The sequence below is a fragment of the Stenella coeruleoalba genome (assembly GCF_951394435.1).
Source record: "Stenella coeruleoalba genome assembly, chromosome: X".
Lineage (NCBI taxonomy): Eukaryota > Metazoa > Chordata > Mammalia > Artiodactyla > Delphinidae > Stenella > Stenella coeruleoalba.
The window spans coordinates 22,655,646-22,671,919 of record NC_137152.1 but is presented as its reverse complement, the minus strand read 5'-3'; the positions used below and the strand labels follow the sequence as shown (position 1 = coordinate 22,671,919).

General features: G+C 37.0%; 1 protein-coding gene and 1 pseudogene across 7 annotated transcripts in view; one reads left to right on the top strand and one right to left on the bottom strand.

Annotated features, from left to right (window-relative positions):
* Positions 1 to 16,274, bottom strand: part of IL1RAPL1 (interleukin 1 receptor accessory protein like 1) — a 1,345,156-nt gene that overhangs the window by 319,491 nt on the left and 1,009,391 nt on the right. The gene's annotated exons all lie outside the window — the stretch shown is intronic.
* Positions 14,987 to 15,878, top strand: LOC307180275 (very long chain fatty acid elongase 5-like; annotated as a pseudogene). The gene has a single exon. The product of its transcript is annotated as a very long chain fatty acid elongase 5-like (transcript).

The window sequence follows — 16,274 nt, the reverse complement described above, 5'->3', positions numbered from 1 at the left end:
GGGGTCTTCTATTCACACCTGAAGTTTATGTTCTGGGTATCTACTGATGTTGATATATAGAGAAATCTAGTTTATCTCTTTCCTTTGCTGTTTAGTATTCTGTAATATATGTTTTAGTTATGGTGTTCCCTTTTGACATATTGCTCCTAGTTTTTTGCTGTTATATGCTATGCAACAAAATATATATATATGCATCCTAGCATACAGTTTTACAATTTTATGGGCTACTGCCAAATAGTTCCCCAAAATGGTTGCACCAATTTATACTTCCACTAGCAGGATCTGAGAGTATATTTTTTTTCCCACATTTTTCCTAACAATTTTCCCCAGCACCAATTTATACTTCCACTAGCAGCATCTGAGAGTATAATTTTTTTCCCACATTTTTCCTAACAATTTTCCCCACATTTTCCCCAACAACTGATAACCAGATTTTCTAATTACATTTTAAAATTAATCTGATGGGTTAAACGGATAACTCATTATTGTTTTAATTTCTTTTGCACTAATAAAAGTGAAGTTGCCCATCCTCTCATATTTGGATTTTTTCATCTGTGAATTATATGCTACAACTTTGACCATTTTTGCATGAATTTATTTTATTGTGTATCTTTCTTATTGACTTGGAATTCTTGATATATTTTATGTACCAAGTTTTTATCATGATAACCAATGGAAATACAATTTTCCATTTTGTCACCTTCTTAAACTTGTTTATGAAATTTTTTTGCTTCACAAGAGTTTAAAATTATAATGTGGTCAGATTTTACTTTCTATTTTTATGGCTGTATTTTGTATCTATGTTAAGAAAGCTTTCCTTAACCAAAGACATAGAGATGCTCCCCTACATTTTGGCAAAGATTACATCTTGAGTTGGGTCTCTTAAGGACTAGTGTAGCAACAATGAAGATGGAGAAAGGGCATGTCAAGAAGAAACAGAAAAGGCAGAAACATACAGCAAGTGTTCAGAGATCTTGAGTGGTTTGCTTTTCTGGGAGCGTTCCACTTATATGTACATCATCTAAATTCCTATTGGCTTCTTTCACTGAAAATCATTTTCTTTCATGTTTCTGTTTTCTCTATTACTTGTCAGCAATATATTTCTCTCCAGAGGTTTCCTCTCCTCTCCTCTCCCGTGTACCCTGTTTTCTGATTCTTAACCATTCTTTGTTGGTTTATTCACTCATTTTGGCAAAATATGTCCTCTAGGACCTTCTTGTGAAACAGTATACTAAAGATATATTTTTAAGATCTCGTACTTCTGAAAACCTCTATACATCTGTTCTTGTAGGTTAACTGATTAATTGGCTATATAAAGAATTGTAGGTAGAAAGTAGTAATTTTTCCTCAAAATTTGGAAGACATTACTTAGTTGAGTTTTGGCTTCAAACGTTGCTCTTGAGAAGTCCAGTGTATGCTGATTCCCGTGACATTGTATATGACCTTTCTCCACTCCCTTTTGGAAAGTTTTTGGAATCTTTACCCTTGGTGTCCTAAAACTTTTGGCAGACATGCCTTGATATGAATAATCTTGAATGCCTTCTGCTGATCACCCACTGAACCCTTTAAATATGGAAAATTAAGTTTATCAATTAAGAAAAACTTTCTTACGTTACTTATTTTATAAGTTCCTCTTCTCTATTTTTTCTCCATTTTCCCCAGGTCTTTAAAATTCCAATTAGACCTCCTGTACTGATCTCCTTTTGAAAAAAAAATCTTCTCCTCTCTTTGATAATTTGTTTTACACTCTGGAAGATTTGTGCTATAATAATCTTTCAAAAGTTCTTATGAGTTCCCTGAATGTCCATTTTTATAGTATCCTGGATGTTATAAATTGCTTCTTTAATGTATTGGGGAATATTCATTATAATTTTTTTAAGCTTTCATCTTCCTGAACAGTCTTTGTTTCCTCACAGTTCTTTTTATCTGTATGTTTTTTAAAAAAAATCTCTTTTACATTGTGAGCTTTCCTCAAATACACTGTAACTCTTGGCTGACAGAATGAAAGCTCTGTGTGTATGGTGGCTGAAAAGTGGACTTTAGTCCTTTCGTTTGCAGCTCTTTTCTCTTTGGCTGCAGTTTTCCCCAGATAAGAAACCTCTAAGCTCCTGACTAGAACATAGAAGGGTGGGGGGAGGGTGTCAGCACCATTCAAAATATGGACTGTTTCTTAATCCCTTTGTTTCAGTACAGCGCCTCCCTCCCTACCTGGGCAATTCCTCAGTTCCACAAGCCTAGGGCCACTTTGATTCTTCTCTTTCATATGGATTGTTCATTTTCTGTCCGCCTAGGTATGGGATAATTACTCACTTGGATGCCTAGGCCAGGGGAGGATATCTTTAACTTCCTTCTATAGACTTTCAACCAAACTTACTATTTTCTGCCTCACTTGTTACCCCTGCATCCAGAAGTACTTGGTATCTCCAAACCCTGCATCTGCTTGTAATTGCTTTCTACTGACACCCAATTTTAACTTCTTGCATTCTGCTAAATCAACCAATACTTACTTTCCATCTTCCAAAATCTTGAAACTATCTCTTGTGTTTTCCTCTCTTCTCATATTTTTTGTCTGTGTAATATTTTTATATTTCTATTTCTATGATTTGCATGGAGTTTGAGGAAGGAATACGGCAGCAGATTGAATGGTGGCCCCCCTAAAAGATTATTAGAACCTGTGAATGCCACCTTATTTGGAAAAAGGTAGATGTAATTAAGATAATAATCTCAATTACCCAGGCGGGCCCTAAATCCAAAGGCCTGTGTTCATATCAGAGAAGAAATACGAGGCGGGGTGGGGGGTGGTATTCATGTGAAGAAGGAAGTAGAGATTGGAGTGATGTGTCTACAAGCCGAGGAATGGCAAGGATTGCCAGCAGCCACCAGAAGGCAGGAGAGCCACATGGAACATGGAACAGATTCTCCCGCAGATCGTCCAAAAAAACCCCAACTCTACGAATACCTTGATTTGGGACTTCTGGCTTTCTGCACTGTGAGAGGCTAAATTTCTGTTGTTTCAAGCCACCCAGTTTGTGGTAATTTGTTATAGTAGCCCTAGGACACTAATACAAGCACAGATGAACACTTGGGCTCAATTTAACATATTTAACCTCAGAACTTTTCAATAATTTAATTTTCTTATTGAAGTATTTTATATATCTATGTATGAGTGTATCTGTGTGTGTGTGTGTGTGTGTGTGTATGCGCAAATCATAAGTATATATCTTGATGAATCATTACAAACTGAACATACCTATTTAACCAGCAACCAGATCAAGAAACAGAACAGTATATCAACATCCCAGAGGTTTTCTTCATGGTCCCTTGCCATCACTTCTCCCCTAAGCAAAGGTAATCACTATCCTGATGTCCAACAATATTTGCTTGTTATTTTAAAAATTTAGATAAATGAAATCATATATTATATACACTTTCAGCCTGGTGTCTTTCATATAATATTATGTTTATGAGATTCATTCACATTATTGTGTATAACAGAGTTCACTCATTTTTATCAATGTAAATTATTCTATTAGGTGACCACACCACAATTTATTTATTCCTGCTACTGGTGTTGGACCTTTAGGTAGTTTTCAATTTGAGGCCACTACAGATAGTGCTGCTATGAACGTTCATGTACTTGTTTTGTATGTATGCTGGATATAGACCTAGGAGGGGATGGATAGGTTGTAGATGTTCAGATTTAGTAGACACTAATAAACAGTTTTACAAAATGATTGTGTTAATATACATTCCATTATCAGTATCTGGGGTTTTTCAGGAATGTTTAGGTATCTTGCTGGTGTCATTATGAATGGATATCATGTGCAGCCAAATATATGTGGCATGGTGTTGACTAACATGAAATCATTAGTGTCTTGTACATCCATTCAATACTGCATCACTATAAAGGTTTGGAAAAGGCTGAAAAATGACATGATTCCTGTCTACTCCTGAAACTCTTACTCAGGTAAAGCTCACATGTGTTGAAGTGACCATGGGGCACCTCCTTGTCTACACAGATGACAATGCTAACACACAACACATCATCAGCATAACATGAAGAATGCTATTTCAATCCATTCGAACTCATTATCACCAGAGTATTAGCAGTCTTATGATCCTATGAAAATGAACAACTTTAAGATACATGTTTTTTTTTCAAGTACCCACAAAACCAAGAATACTTACTTTTAGCAGCACTGAATTCAATGAAATAACTTAAATAGTTTATTTAAAATTACAACCCAAACTACATCTGCCTTATCCTTAAGCTTCTGAGGGGCTTTATAAGCTTAAGGCACCATTTTGAAATTGAATGGAAGGAACTTAAAACTCAAATAAATGTATAATTAGTCAAAGTAAGGGGAGACAGGGCTTGATTTCTGTGTCACATTAATTAACATCTAGAAATTCAGTCGACAATGATTAGAATCTCTTGGGAAGATCAAGGGCAGCGCTATCTGACCCTTCACACTAAATTTTACTCCTTTTAGTATGCTTTAGATTTGTACCAAGTATTTCTTGAATGGAGTTTTGTGATTGTGTGTATGATTTAATTAGCTATAATTACACTGAAATATTTTAACTGAATACCTGTGACATATAGCATGTCTTTTCAAATAGGTATCAAATCATGGTGGAAACAAATGTCATAGTCACATACATTAGCCCCAAGACAATCACAATTACAAGAAGTGCTTGTTTAGTTAAAGGTTGTAATCTAATTCGGCCATTCGATACAAGTTCTCATAATAGGGCATATTTTTAATAGCTGCCCACCTATGATTCAGCTATTTAAACCTAAAATGTACAATTTCAATGCACCCTTAACATTTTAAAAAGTCAAAGTGTAAACTGAATAATAAGACAAAGGACATATAAAAGTTAAATATTTAAACCTGGTATCCATTTAAATAATATCTGGAGAAACTACTTTCTATGGACGGTTAAATGGTTCATTTCAAATGAGACACCAGCAGTTACACAGGTGTACTGGTGATTCTTAAGATTTCTGGGTAAAATAGCATAAGTTTACATAAGTTTCCCACATAATATTATCCTGTTTGAACTTTTGTTTCTTACAAGATCAAGTTAGAAAATTAATGCATTGTTTGAGTCATAAAAATAGGAACGTTATTTATGGTATGCTTTTTCCTATTAATAAATTTAATATGCTGTTAGACAATGTAAACAAGATTTCAGAGATCACTCAGCTTACTAAGGGCAACAAACTTTTTCAACCTATGAGAGGTCCCTCTTTACATTCAAATACCATGTTACCTAGTAAACAGGAAGGCTCTCTAATAGAAAGCCACTCCACAGCTCTTGACTTCAGATATCACTCCAAGTAAAAACACTGAAGTTAAATTATACAATAGCAAGACAACTACAACAACAAACTCTTTCCCTATAAATTCAAGTCACCTTCTCCCCAATTAGCTTGAATTAATGGAGTCTTACCATACCATAATTTAGGTATATTAAGATATTTTTTAAAAAAGAAGATGGAAAATTTCCCCAATATACTGAGTATTGTTGAATGCAAACAGGATTGAATGGATTCCAGACGAACATTGCAGGCCACTTGGGAATGGAAGATACAGAAATGACTTTGGGATGGCCACCAAGCTAGGAAGAGGTCCACAGTCACAGGGAGGGATCTGATTTTTTAATTAAATCAAAATTAGATGTGGTTAGAGAAACTAAAACAGAGAACAAAGATCACAAAGAATTATACAAGGTAACATAGAGGTTATCATGGGAGAATAGGAACTAAATGCATTTGTTTAGAAAGCCAACCATTAAACTATGCAAAATACTACTACTTACTTTTCTAAGTAGTAAATTGAGTCAAGTTTTCTAAATATAATACATTATTGTATTTACAGTATTACTATGTGGAATAACTTTGAGATTTCAGTACTTGTTTCTATATCATGGAAGAAAAATAAATTGTAAAATCTCACAGAATATAAAATTTTAATCCCTTTTACATTATCACATCCATATTTCTCAAAACCTTTGTATAACCTACAATAACTTTAGTACAGTTTGGGTGGTGAGTTTTTAATATAAAAATTACTACTAAAGATAAAAGATGCATACTTCTCAATTTTACTACCTTCAGTACCATTTGTATCTGCAGTGTTGATGCTGCAGAATTTTTTGTTTCACCATTGCCAAATTAACTTCTTTCTTAGGAATTTTATTGCAAAGGCAAAATTAGTGATGAAAACTTTGCCTCGTTTCTGTCAGGGAGTTATCTGATTCAAGACAATTTGTTAGGGTACCTTTTAAAATTGCACCCCCCAAAATAAAATACTTAGGAATAAACCTGACTAAAGAGGTGAAAGACTTATATGCTGAGAACTATAAAATGTTAATAAAGGAAACTGAAGGTGATTCAAAGAAATGGAAATATACCCCATGCTCTTGGATTGGAAGAATATTGTTAAAATGGCCATATTACCCAAAGCATTCTACAGATTTAATGTGATCCCTATCAAATTACCCATGACATTTTTCACAGAACTAGAACAAAGAATCCTAAAATTTATATGGAACCATAAAAGACCCAGGATTGCCAGAGCAATCCTGAAGAAAAAGAACAAAGCACGAGGCATAACTCTCCCAGACTTCAGACAATACTACAAAGCTATAGTAATCAAAACGGTGTGGTAATGGCACAAAAACAGACATATGGATCAATGGAACAGAAAAGAGAGCCCAGAAATAAACCCACACACCTACGGTCAATTAATCTTCAACTAAGGAGGCAAGGATATAAAATGGGAAAAAGATAGCCTCTTCAGCAAATGGTGTTGGGAAAGTTGGACAGCTGCATGTAAATCGATGAAGTTAGAATGCACCCTCACACCATACACAAAAATAAACTCAAAATGCCTTGAAGACTTAAACATAAGACGTGACACCATAAAACTCCTAGAAGAGATCATAGGCAAAACATTCTCTGACATAAAACAAATCAGTGTTTTCTTAGGTCAGTCTCTCAAGGCAAAAGAAATAAAAACAAAAATAAACGAATGGGACCTAACCAAACTTACAAGCTTTTGCACAGCAAAGGAAACCATAAACAAAATGAAAAGACAACCTACAGAATGGGAGAAAATATTTGCAAATGATGTGACCAACAAGGGCTTAATTTCCAAAGTATACAAACAGCTCATACAACTCAAGAACCAAAAACAAACAACCCAGTTGAAAATTAGGCAGAAGGGGGCTTCCCTGGTGGCTCAGTGATTAGGAATCCACCTGCCAATGCAGGGGACACGGGTTTCAGCCCTGGTCTGGGAAGATCCCACATGCCGTGGAGCAACTAAGCCTGCGAGCCACAACTACTGAGCCTGCAAGCCACATCTACTGAAGCCCACGCACCTAGAGCCCATGCTCTGCAACGAGAGGCCACGCAATGAGAAGCCTGCGCACCGCAACAAAGAGTGGCCCCCACTCACTGCAACTAGAGAGGGCCTGCACACAGCAATGAAGACCCAACACAGCCAAAAATAAATAAATGAAATAAATAAATTTTTAAAAATTAAAAAAGAGAAAAATAGGCAGAAGACCTAAATAGACATTTTTCCACAGAAGAAATACAAACGGCCAATGGGCACATGAAAAGATGCTCAACGTCTCTAATTATTAGAGAAATGCAAATCAAAACTACAATGAGGTTCCACTTCACACTGGTCAGAATGGCCATCATTAAATACTCAACAAATAACAAATGCTGGAGAGGATGTAGGAGTCCCTCCTACACTGTTGGTTGGAATGTAAGTTGGTACAGCCACTATGAAAAACAGTATGGAGGTTCCTCAGAAAACTAAACATAGAACTACCATATGACCCAGCCATCCCACTCCTGGGCCTATATCCAGACAAAACTATAATTCAAAAAGATACATGCATCCCTATGTTCATAGCAGCAGTATTCACAATAGCCAAGACATGGAAACAACCTAAATGCCCATTGACAGATGAATGGATAAAGAAGATGTGATACATATATACAATGGAATACTACTCAGCCATACAAAGGAGTGAAATAATGCCATTTGTAGCAACATGGATGCAACTAGAGATTATCATCCTAAGTGAAGTAAGTCATAAAGAGAAAGACAAATACCACATGATATCACTTATAGGTGAAATCTAAAATATGACACAAATGAATCTATCTACAAAACAGGAACAGACTCATAGACATAGAGAACAGACCTGTGGTTTCCAAGGGGGAGGGGGGTGGGGGAGGGATGGAGTGGGAGGTTGGGGTGAGCAGATGTAAGTTATTATATATAGAATGGATAAACAACAAGGTCCTACTATATAGCTCAGGGAGCTATATTCAGTATCCTTTAATAAACCATAATAGAATACAAAAAAGTATATATATGTATAACTGAATCACTTTGCTGTAAAGCAGAAATTAATACAATATTGTAAATCAACTATACTTTAATTTAAAAAAAAAGGAAAAAAAAGACAATTTGTTAGGATGTTTCATTTGTTTCATTCTGAAATATATGCCAGGTCCAAGAAATAACTTGTCTTTGCTCCTAAGGACTTCCAAAAGTGTAGCTTCTAGAGTCTTCTCAAAGGTATCAATAATTTAATAAAAAATAAAAAAGAGCATTCTAAATCCTGGGGTGTTTTCTCCTAAGCTTCTCTGGATAAGGTGAAATCAGAGTTATTATTATTATTATTTATTAATTTATTTATTTTTGCTGTGTTGGGTCTTCGTTTCTGTGTGAGGGCTTTCTCTAGTTGTGGCAAGCGGGGGCCACTCTTCATCGCGGTACGCGGGCCTCTCACTATCGCGGCCTCTCTTGTGGCGGAGCACAGGCTCTAGACGCGCAGGCTCAGTAGTTGTGGATCACGGGCCTAGTTGCTCCGTGGCATGTGGGATCCTCCCAGACCAGGGCTCGAACCCGTGTCCCCTGCATTAGCAGGCAGATTCTCAACCATTGCACCACCAGGGAAGCCCCAGAGTTATTATTATTAGGCCAACCTCAACCCAGGGCATTTCCCTAGAAGAGAGTTGATCTTGGACATCCAGTAATCCATGGTTCTCAGACTTAATTGCTTCATCTGTTTGTAACTCTTGCAGAATGTTAAGACATAATGAACACAGCTTTCTCAAAGTAGATTCTTTGAGAATAATACCGCAAGCATGTATTGAGCCTTTCCTTCTTAGGCACTTGGTAATCAAGAATAATAATAACAACAGCAATAATAATAATGGCCTATTGTACTTCTAAAAGCTGGTAACTCAATGGTGTAGAAAGAAAATTATGAAGCAAAGTGAAAAGTGTCATGATGGAAGCATGGGCACAGTATTATGAGAGCACAGAGGACAGTCTTAATAATTATGCGAGGGTGTCACACCTATCAGTATACACATGGAGTCTCACGTTTGTCCTAGAATCACTCATACTTTCCATCACTAAGATGCATAGTGAGGAATTTTTAAATTCACAAACCATACTCACTGGACTCTCCCCTGACCATATGCTAAGAAACACTAAGTATTTCTTATCAAGGGCAGGTTATGTAACAGATCTTTGATTAGAGCCTCATTATTAGTGCCAGGGGTCATTAGTAGCAAACATTCGTCAGTGCTTAGACATAGTAACTCAAGAGGACACATGTTGGGAAAATGCTATTTCCCTGACAGCCATTTGATTTGTTGTCCATCTATTATATGTGAATTATTAGTTAGATTCAGTAAACTGTGATCTTTGCTTAAAGCTATCATTTGTCGAGAATGGGTTTAAGCCTAGGTTTGTGAACAAGTATCTTTTCTTTAACAACAACAAAAGCAACAAAAAGTCTTTGCCCGTTGAAGGATTCTGGTTCAAAGTTAGGAAAGGTAGCTTTATCAATTATACCTAGGGGGATGAGTCACAGTAGTTAAAGTACCATTTTATTCCTCCTAAAGACAACAGATAAGCAGTGCCACGGCAACTAAATGTACAGTTCTTTGTGTACACAGTTAAAAGAGTTCATGCATTGCTCAGAAACCTAGAGAAATCACAAAGTATAATTTTTCTCTCTTATATCTTTGACACCATTTGTTAGATTACTACCGAAATGTTACAGTAGCATTGGTTGTGGTTTAAGAACAGAGGGATGCTAGCCCAAGAAAGCACTGCATGCTGCTTTCCTAAGTAAATCTTGCTAAAGAGAGTGTCTTTTCCTATTAATTTTTGATGGAGATGAACATTCCCATGGCTCTGGGCTCACATACTTTTGTTGGACCCTACCTGAGTGAGATGGAGCTGGTGGCCTGGAATAATGTGCTGGAACACTACCACAATTGCAGCTCTCTAACGAGGATTTCATTAATCCACTCACGGATCCATGGTAAAACCATGAATATACCTGAGATGATTTTTTTTTTTTGATCTGACTACAAAGAAAGTTTGCTGAACAAATTGATGGTGCAAATAACATTGTATACTACATGTCTTTCTTGAATAATGGTAAGGAAATAGGGGTCTTTAAACTATTTGAGAAGTAAATTTGGAACACAAACGAAAAATGCTCTTCCTACATGAGAGCTAAATATGGTAATCAGAAAACAGAAGTGATGCTTTCAGGACCTAATTAATAAATGGCTTTGTGAAAAAAATCCTTTGGATTAGCAACACTGGAGTTCTTTGCTTGAATTAGCTACAGGGCCTTCACATATGTTGCTTCCTCTACCTGGCTCCCTGTTCCTTACCTCTCCGCCATAGAATTTTCCATAGTCTTTAATCATTTACTAATTTTTGTGAGTATTTTGTTAATATATGTCTCCCCCAATAGACTACTTTTGTATTTGTTCATTGTTGCCTACCTACCACTGTGGCCTGGTTCACAAAAGGCACTCAAAACTTATTTTTTGAAAAAATATATTATACACACACACATTTTGTGATCTCTTTCTCTGGGGAGTATCTTGTGGGTAATTAATTCTGTTCAGTAATTTAGCACCTTTAAAAGAATATTTTTGTAAGCATTATATTTATAGTCTATATTTCATAGAATGTTTACAGTAAAAAATAAACTTCACAATTAGTTCTTTTGGTTTTAAGTTATGGAAACCTGTTTGAACTAGTTTTAGCAAAAGGTAGTTTCTTAAACGCATATATGGCTATCTCAAACAACCCAAGGGCAGGGTGATGGTGTGAAATGGAGCTTTATCCAAAAACTGTGGAGAAACCAGAATTTGCTCTTCATATCTCAATTCTGCCTCTCATTATATATTTGTTTCGTTCCTTTCCTCCCTCTCTCTCTCCACACCCCCACCCCCACCGGTAGAATCACTTTTTGGTTCTATTTCTAAAGCACACGTCAGAAAATATCTACTGCCAACAGCCTGTGAGTTTGCAACATTTCCATTTAAGAGCTCAAAGTTTCACTGGATGATCATTTCCCAGTTCTAACTCTAAAATCCTGAGAATGGACTCAGATTAGCTCAGCCTGGGTCAGGAGCCAACCTCTGGCTATATCTCTACAGATGAGGTGGGGTCACTTTATAAAAATGTGTTTGCTTCCACTGTAACCATTCAAAAGGAGGAGGGAGGAGGAAAAGCCAGTTCCCACAGACATGGGATTGCTGGGAAGGCAAAACCCTGCAGAGGGTTGTATGAAGAAGAAACCTGGTGATCTTTGCCCGCCACTTGCATCAACATCCTTACAGTTACCTTTTATTATGTGTTAATAAAGAAGCAGGCACTGAAGACTTGGTTTGGGGGGGGGAGAACTGTTGTATCTCAATATGAATAATTTCTGCATTTCAGGGAGAAAAAATAATGGAGGCAATGGAGACAAAAATTGAACATTCGGGAAGCAGCCGCATGACCCGATTCATTCTTCTCTATACCTTAAAACTATTTTTCCTTATGCACAATAATATAATGAGATGAGATGTGACAAGACTTTCTGATTATTCCCTTTATGACTATGTTGAATGTGTGATAAATTTAAGATGGAAGTAGGGCTGGGGATATCCTGGGCACTTGGGCATAATATTGGTTAATCTCTTTAGAATATGGTAATAAAGGCAGGCAGCCTTCTTACAAAGGGATTATAGTGGGGACATTTCACAAAGTAAGAGTGGGATGGCCAGAAAAGCTGCCCCTCTGTCCTTTCAAATCAGATGTGAGGATAATCACAGAGATCACTATCTTGGCTTTCCAATGATAAGCAAGGCATCCTGTAATCATTCTATCCCTGATTAACTTTCACTGGTATTGATTTTAAAAGACATTTTTTTCATACAGAAACTAGAAGTGACTTTCAAAGAGAATAAGATCTCTTGGAGAAATGACATTCTCAATAAAAGAATTTTAAAAGAAGTCTCTAAACAAGGACATTGTTCCTACTGGCAAATGATATGACACCCATAGAAACATGGAATTGTATAGTTTGACGATTCCTTAGAGAAATCATGACTAACCCTTTATTTTACAGACATGAAACCTAAAGTTCAATGACAAGGAGACATTTGTCCAAGATTCGAGTATATTCTAGGGAAAATAATCTAAAAAATTGCTATCTAAGTATATTTAATAACAGCTGGTCTAGTGGTAAAAGCAAGTAAGTCTAGCTCAATACATGTATAATCAAATATAAGAAAAAAATCATGTTTCCATTCAAATAATTAAAATGAAACTTAGGTTCCTTTTTTGAGATTCATTCATTTATTTTTTTAAAAAGTACTGTTCTTACAAGTTATATGAAGAACTGTAACATTTTTGCTAAAAGTTTCAAATTCTTAAAATTGAATGAGGTCAATGGCTATTTAGGACAGGGGTCAGCAATCTATGGCCCATGTCTGTGTTTGTAAAAAAAAAAAAAGTTTTATTGGAACACAGCCATGCCTATTCTTTTTTTGCATTGTCTGTGGCTGCTTTTGTGCTGCAAAAACAGAGCTGAGTAGTTGGGACTAAAACTGTATATCTCACAAGACTAAAATATGTACTATCTGGTCCCTTTAGAAAAAGTCTGCAGATCCCTGTCTTAGGGCACGTTTCCAAATGGCCATCTTGTAGCAGTCATGGTTATTTCATGAATATCAATTAATGCACCTTAACTATTCTAAAACTGTTTCATAGTCAAATGTCATATTGCATGTGCCATGCATATAGGTGTCTAGGAATAAAAATAGTCAAGCTTTTCTAGTCATAAACAGTATTCCAATCTCCTACACACTTGTTTCTTGGTATCTGCATAGGTATATGTTTTCGTTTTAGCCTCATGTGGCTTTTATTTTACTTTATTTTTTTAATTGAAGTATACTTGATGTACAATATTATGTAAGTTACAGGTGTATAATATAGTGATTCACAATTTTAAAGGGTATGCTCCATTTATAGTTATTATAAAATATTGGCTATATTCCCTGTGCTGTACAATATATCCTTGTACCTTATTTTATACCTAATAGCTTGTATCTCTCAATCCCATACCGCTATATTGCCCCTGCCTCCTTCCCTCTCCCCACTGGCAACCACTAGTTTGTTCTCTATATCTGTGAGTCTGCTTCTTTTTTATTACATTCACTAGTTTGTTGTATTTTTTAGATCCTATAGACTTTATAATGTTGATTTACTTATATTTCTCATATAAGAAAAAATTCTGCAGGCAGCACTTGAAACACATAAACAACGGTTGCCACTATAAAAAATGGATGCCACAGGCACTTATCTATGCCCTGATGATCTTCAGACTATAATTGCACATTTGAAACATTAACAAAAATATTTTAGAAGTCACTTTTCCTAAAAAATGCTTTAGTTTATCATAGCTCTAAAGGAATGTAAAGCAAAGGTAAGAAACCTATGGGCCACATACCCACCTTTTTGAGAAATAATAGAAGACAATCCTTTGTTATTTAAAGGATATAGGTTTGAAAATTAATGACTTAACACTCCAATCCATGAATGTTCTTATCGGTCTCCTACTACGTGGCAAGTTCTAGTTAATAACTGAGGTTATAAAAAGGATAAGATATTATCTCTGCTTTTGAAGCACTGACAGTTTCTTGTACTTTATATTTACTAAGAACTTCTGGGACATTAACTAGCATAGCTATTTTAGTTTATGAAAGCTGCAGCTCAGAATTCCTCTCTAATGAATTCATGTTTGTAGGATGCCAGTATTTTCTAGTTGGTTAAACCAAGTGTTTGTTTTATCACAAAATTATTTCCTGGCACCACATCACAAAAAAACCTTAACTTCATGAAGAATTAAACATACTCATAGCCTTATACTGAAGAGTTTGGGATAATATGGGAATTTGTTTTCTCTGAAACAACATAGCAGAAGAGTTGCTCTATTTCCAAAAATGCCAAGTGGTACATCAAGGTCAAATAAGACTGCTTTCACCAAAGAAATTTATCCTATGTTTGTAACATCACAAATAACTACGAAGAGAACGTCTTTAAAACCATGAGATGTTAGATATGGATGGGATCTTACAAATCATTTTACAGCTTAAGAGTAATAAGTCAACTGAGGTGAGGTCAGAGGCAATTCCATGGTATTTGGAGAAGGATGAGGGGCAAGATACCCCTTGGCCCATGGCTTAGATTGAAGAATTCAAATTTAGATTTGGTATCATTTACAAATGAATTTATATACTCACTCAAAGAGCTACTGATAGAATTGAAAAAAAGCTATTCATATTCTTTGTATTTGTGTTAAATTACAAGTACATACCAACCACATGGTACAATGAACTGATATTTTAAAAAATTAATCTCACCATTATTCTTTTGAATAGCACAATAGATGTCATTTTTATGGTACGGACTTAGTAAGTTACATATGTACATTATGAATATCAATTTGTGGTGGCGGGTCCTGCTGGCCGGTGCCTCCCTCCCGCCTCCTCCTGGCTCGGCTGGCTCCGGATGCCGCCGCCAACGCCGCCTCGCCACTTCTTGGAGCCGCAGCCGCCCTCGGCCTAAGAGGTTTTAAAATGGAACACTCTGATGCAGCACCTAGTACCTATTACCAGGCACTGCTCGGCCCCCGAGATCCCAGACTAAAAGGATGGTTTCTTCTGGACAATTATATCCCTACTTTGCTCTGCTCCATCCTATAGTTGCTAATTGTATGGCTGGGACCAAAATATATGAAGAATAGGCAGCCGTTCTCTTGCCGGGGGATTTTAGTGGTGTATAACCTTGAATGCACACTGCTCTCTCTATGTTCTGTGAGTTAGTGACGGGAGTATGGGAGGGCCAGTACAACTTCTTCTGTCAGGGCACACGCAGTGGAGGAAAAGCAGACATGAAGATCACCCGCGTGCTCTAGTGGTACTACTTCTCCAAGCTCATCGAGTTCATGGACACCTTCTTCATCTTGCGCAAGAACCACCACCAGATCACAGTCCTGCACGTGTACCACCGCGCCTCCATGCTCAACATCTGGTGGTTCGTGATGAACTGGGTCCCCTGTGGCACTCTTATTTTGGTGCCACACTTAACAGCTTCATCCACGTCCACGTGTACTCGTACTACAGTCTGTCGTCCGTCCCTTCCATGAGGCCGTACCTCTGGCGGAAGAAGTACATCACGCAGGGGCAGCTGCTTCAGTTTGTGCTGACCATCATCCAGACCGGCTGCGGGGTCATCTAGCCGTGCGCCTTCCCTCTTGGTTGGTTGTATTTACAGATTGGATACGTGATTTCTCTGGTTGCCCTCTTCACAAACTTCTATATTCAGACCTACAACAAGAAGGGGGCCTCCTGGAGGAGAGAACACCAGAAGGACCACCAGAACGGCTATGTGACGGCCATAAACGGCCACACCAGCAGCTTTTCTTCCCTGGAAAACAATGTGAAGCCGAGGAAGCAGCATAAGGACTGAGGCCCAAGGGTTGACAGCTTATGAACCACGTCGTCTGATTGTAAGCACGTATGAATTGTGCCCAATGCTAGTTAACAGGTGCTGTAACTAGTCGGCCTACAATAGTGTGACTCATGCAGGACCTCTTCCATCAGTTCCAAACCCCTAGAAAATGTAGACAGATTTTCCAAGTAGGCATAAGAGTTTTAACATTTCTGGGCTCTCACTGACCCTTGCGCTAGACTGTGGAGGGCAAGGTGTTGTAGTACACAACACTGCTGTTGCCTCATTAGTTATAGCATGATAGGTGCTGAATTGTGATTCACAATTTAATAACACTGTAATCCACACTTTTTTTTTTTTTACTGTAGATCATGCATGTGATTGTAAATTTGTATAATGTTGTTACAGTAGAGA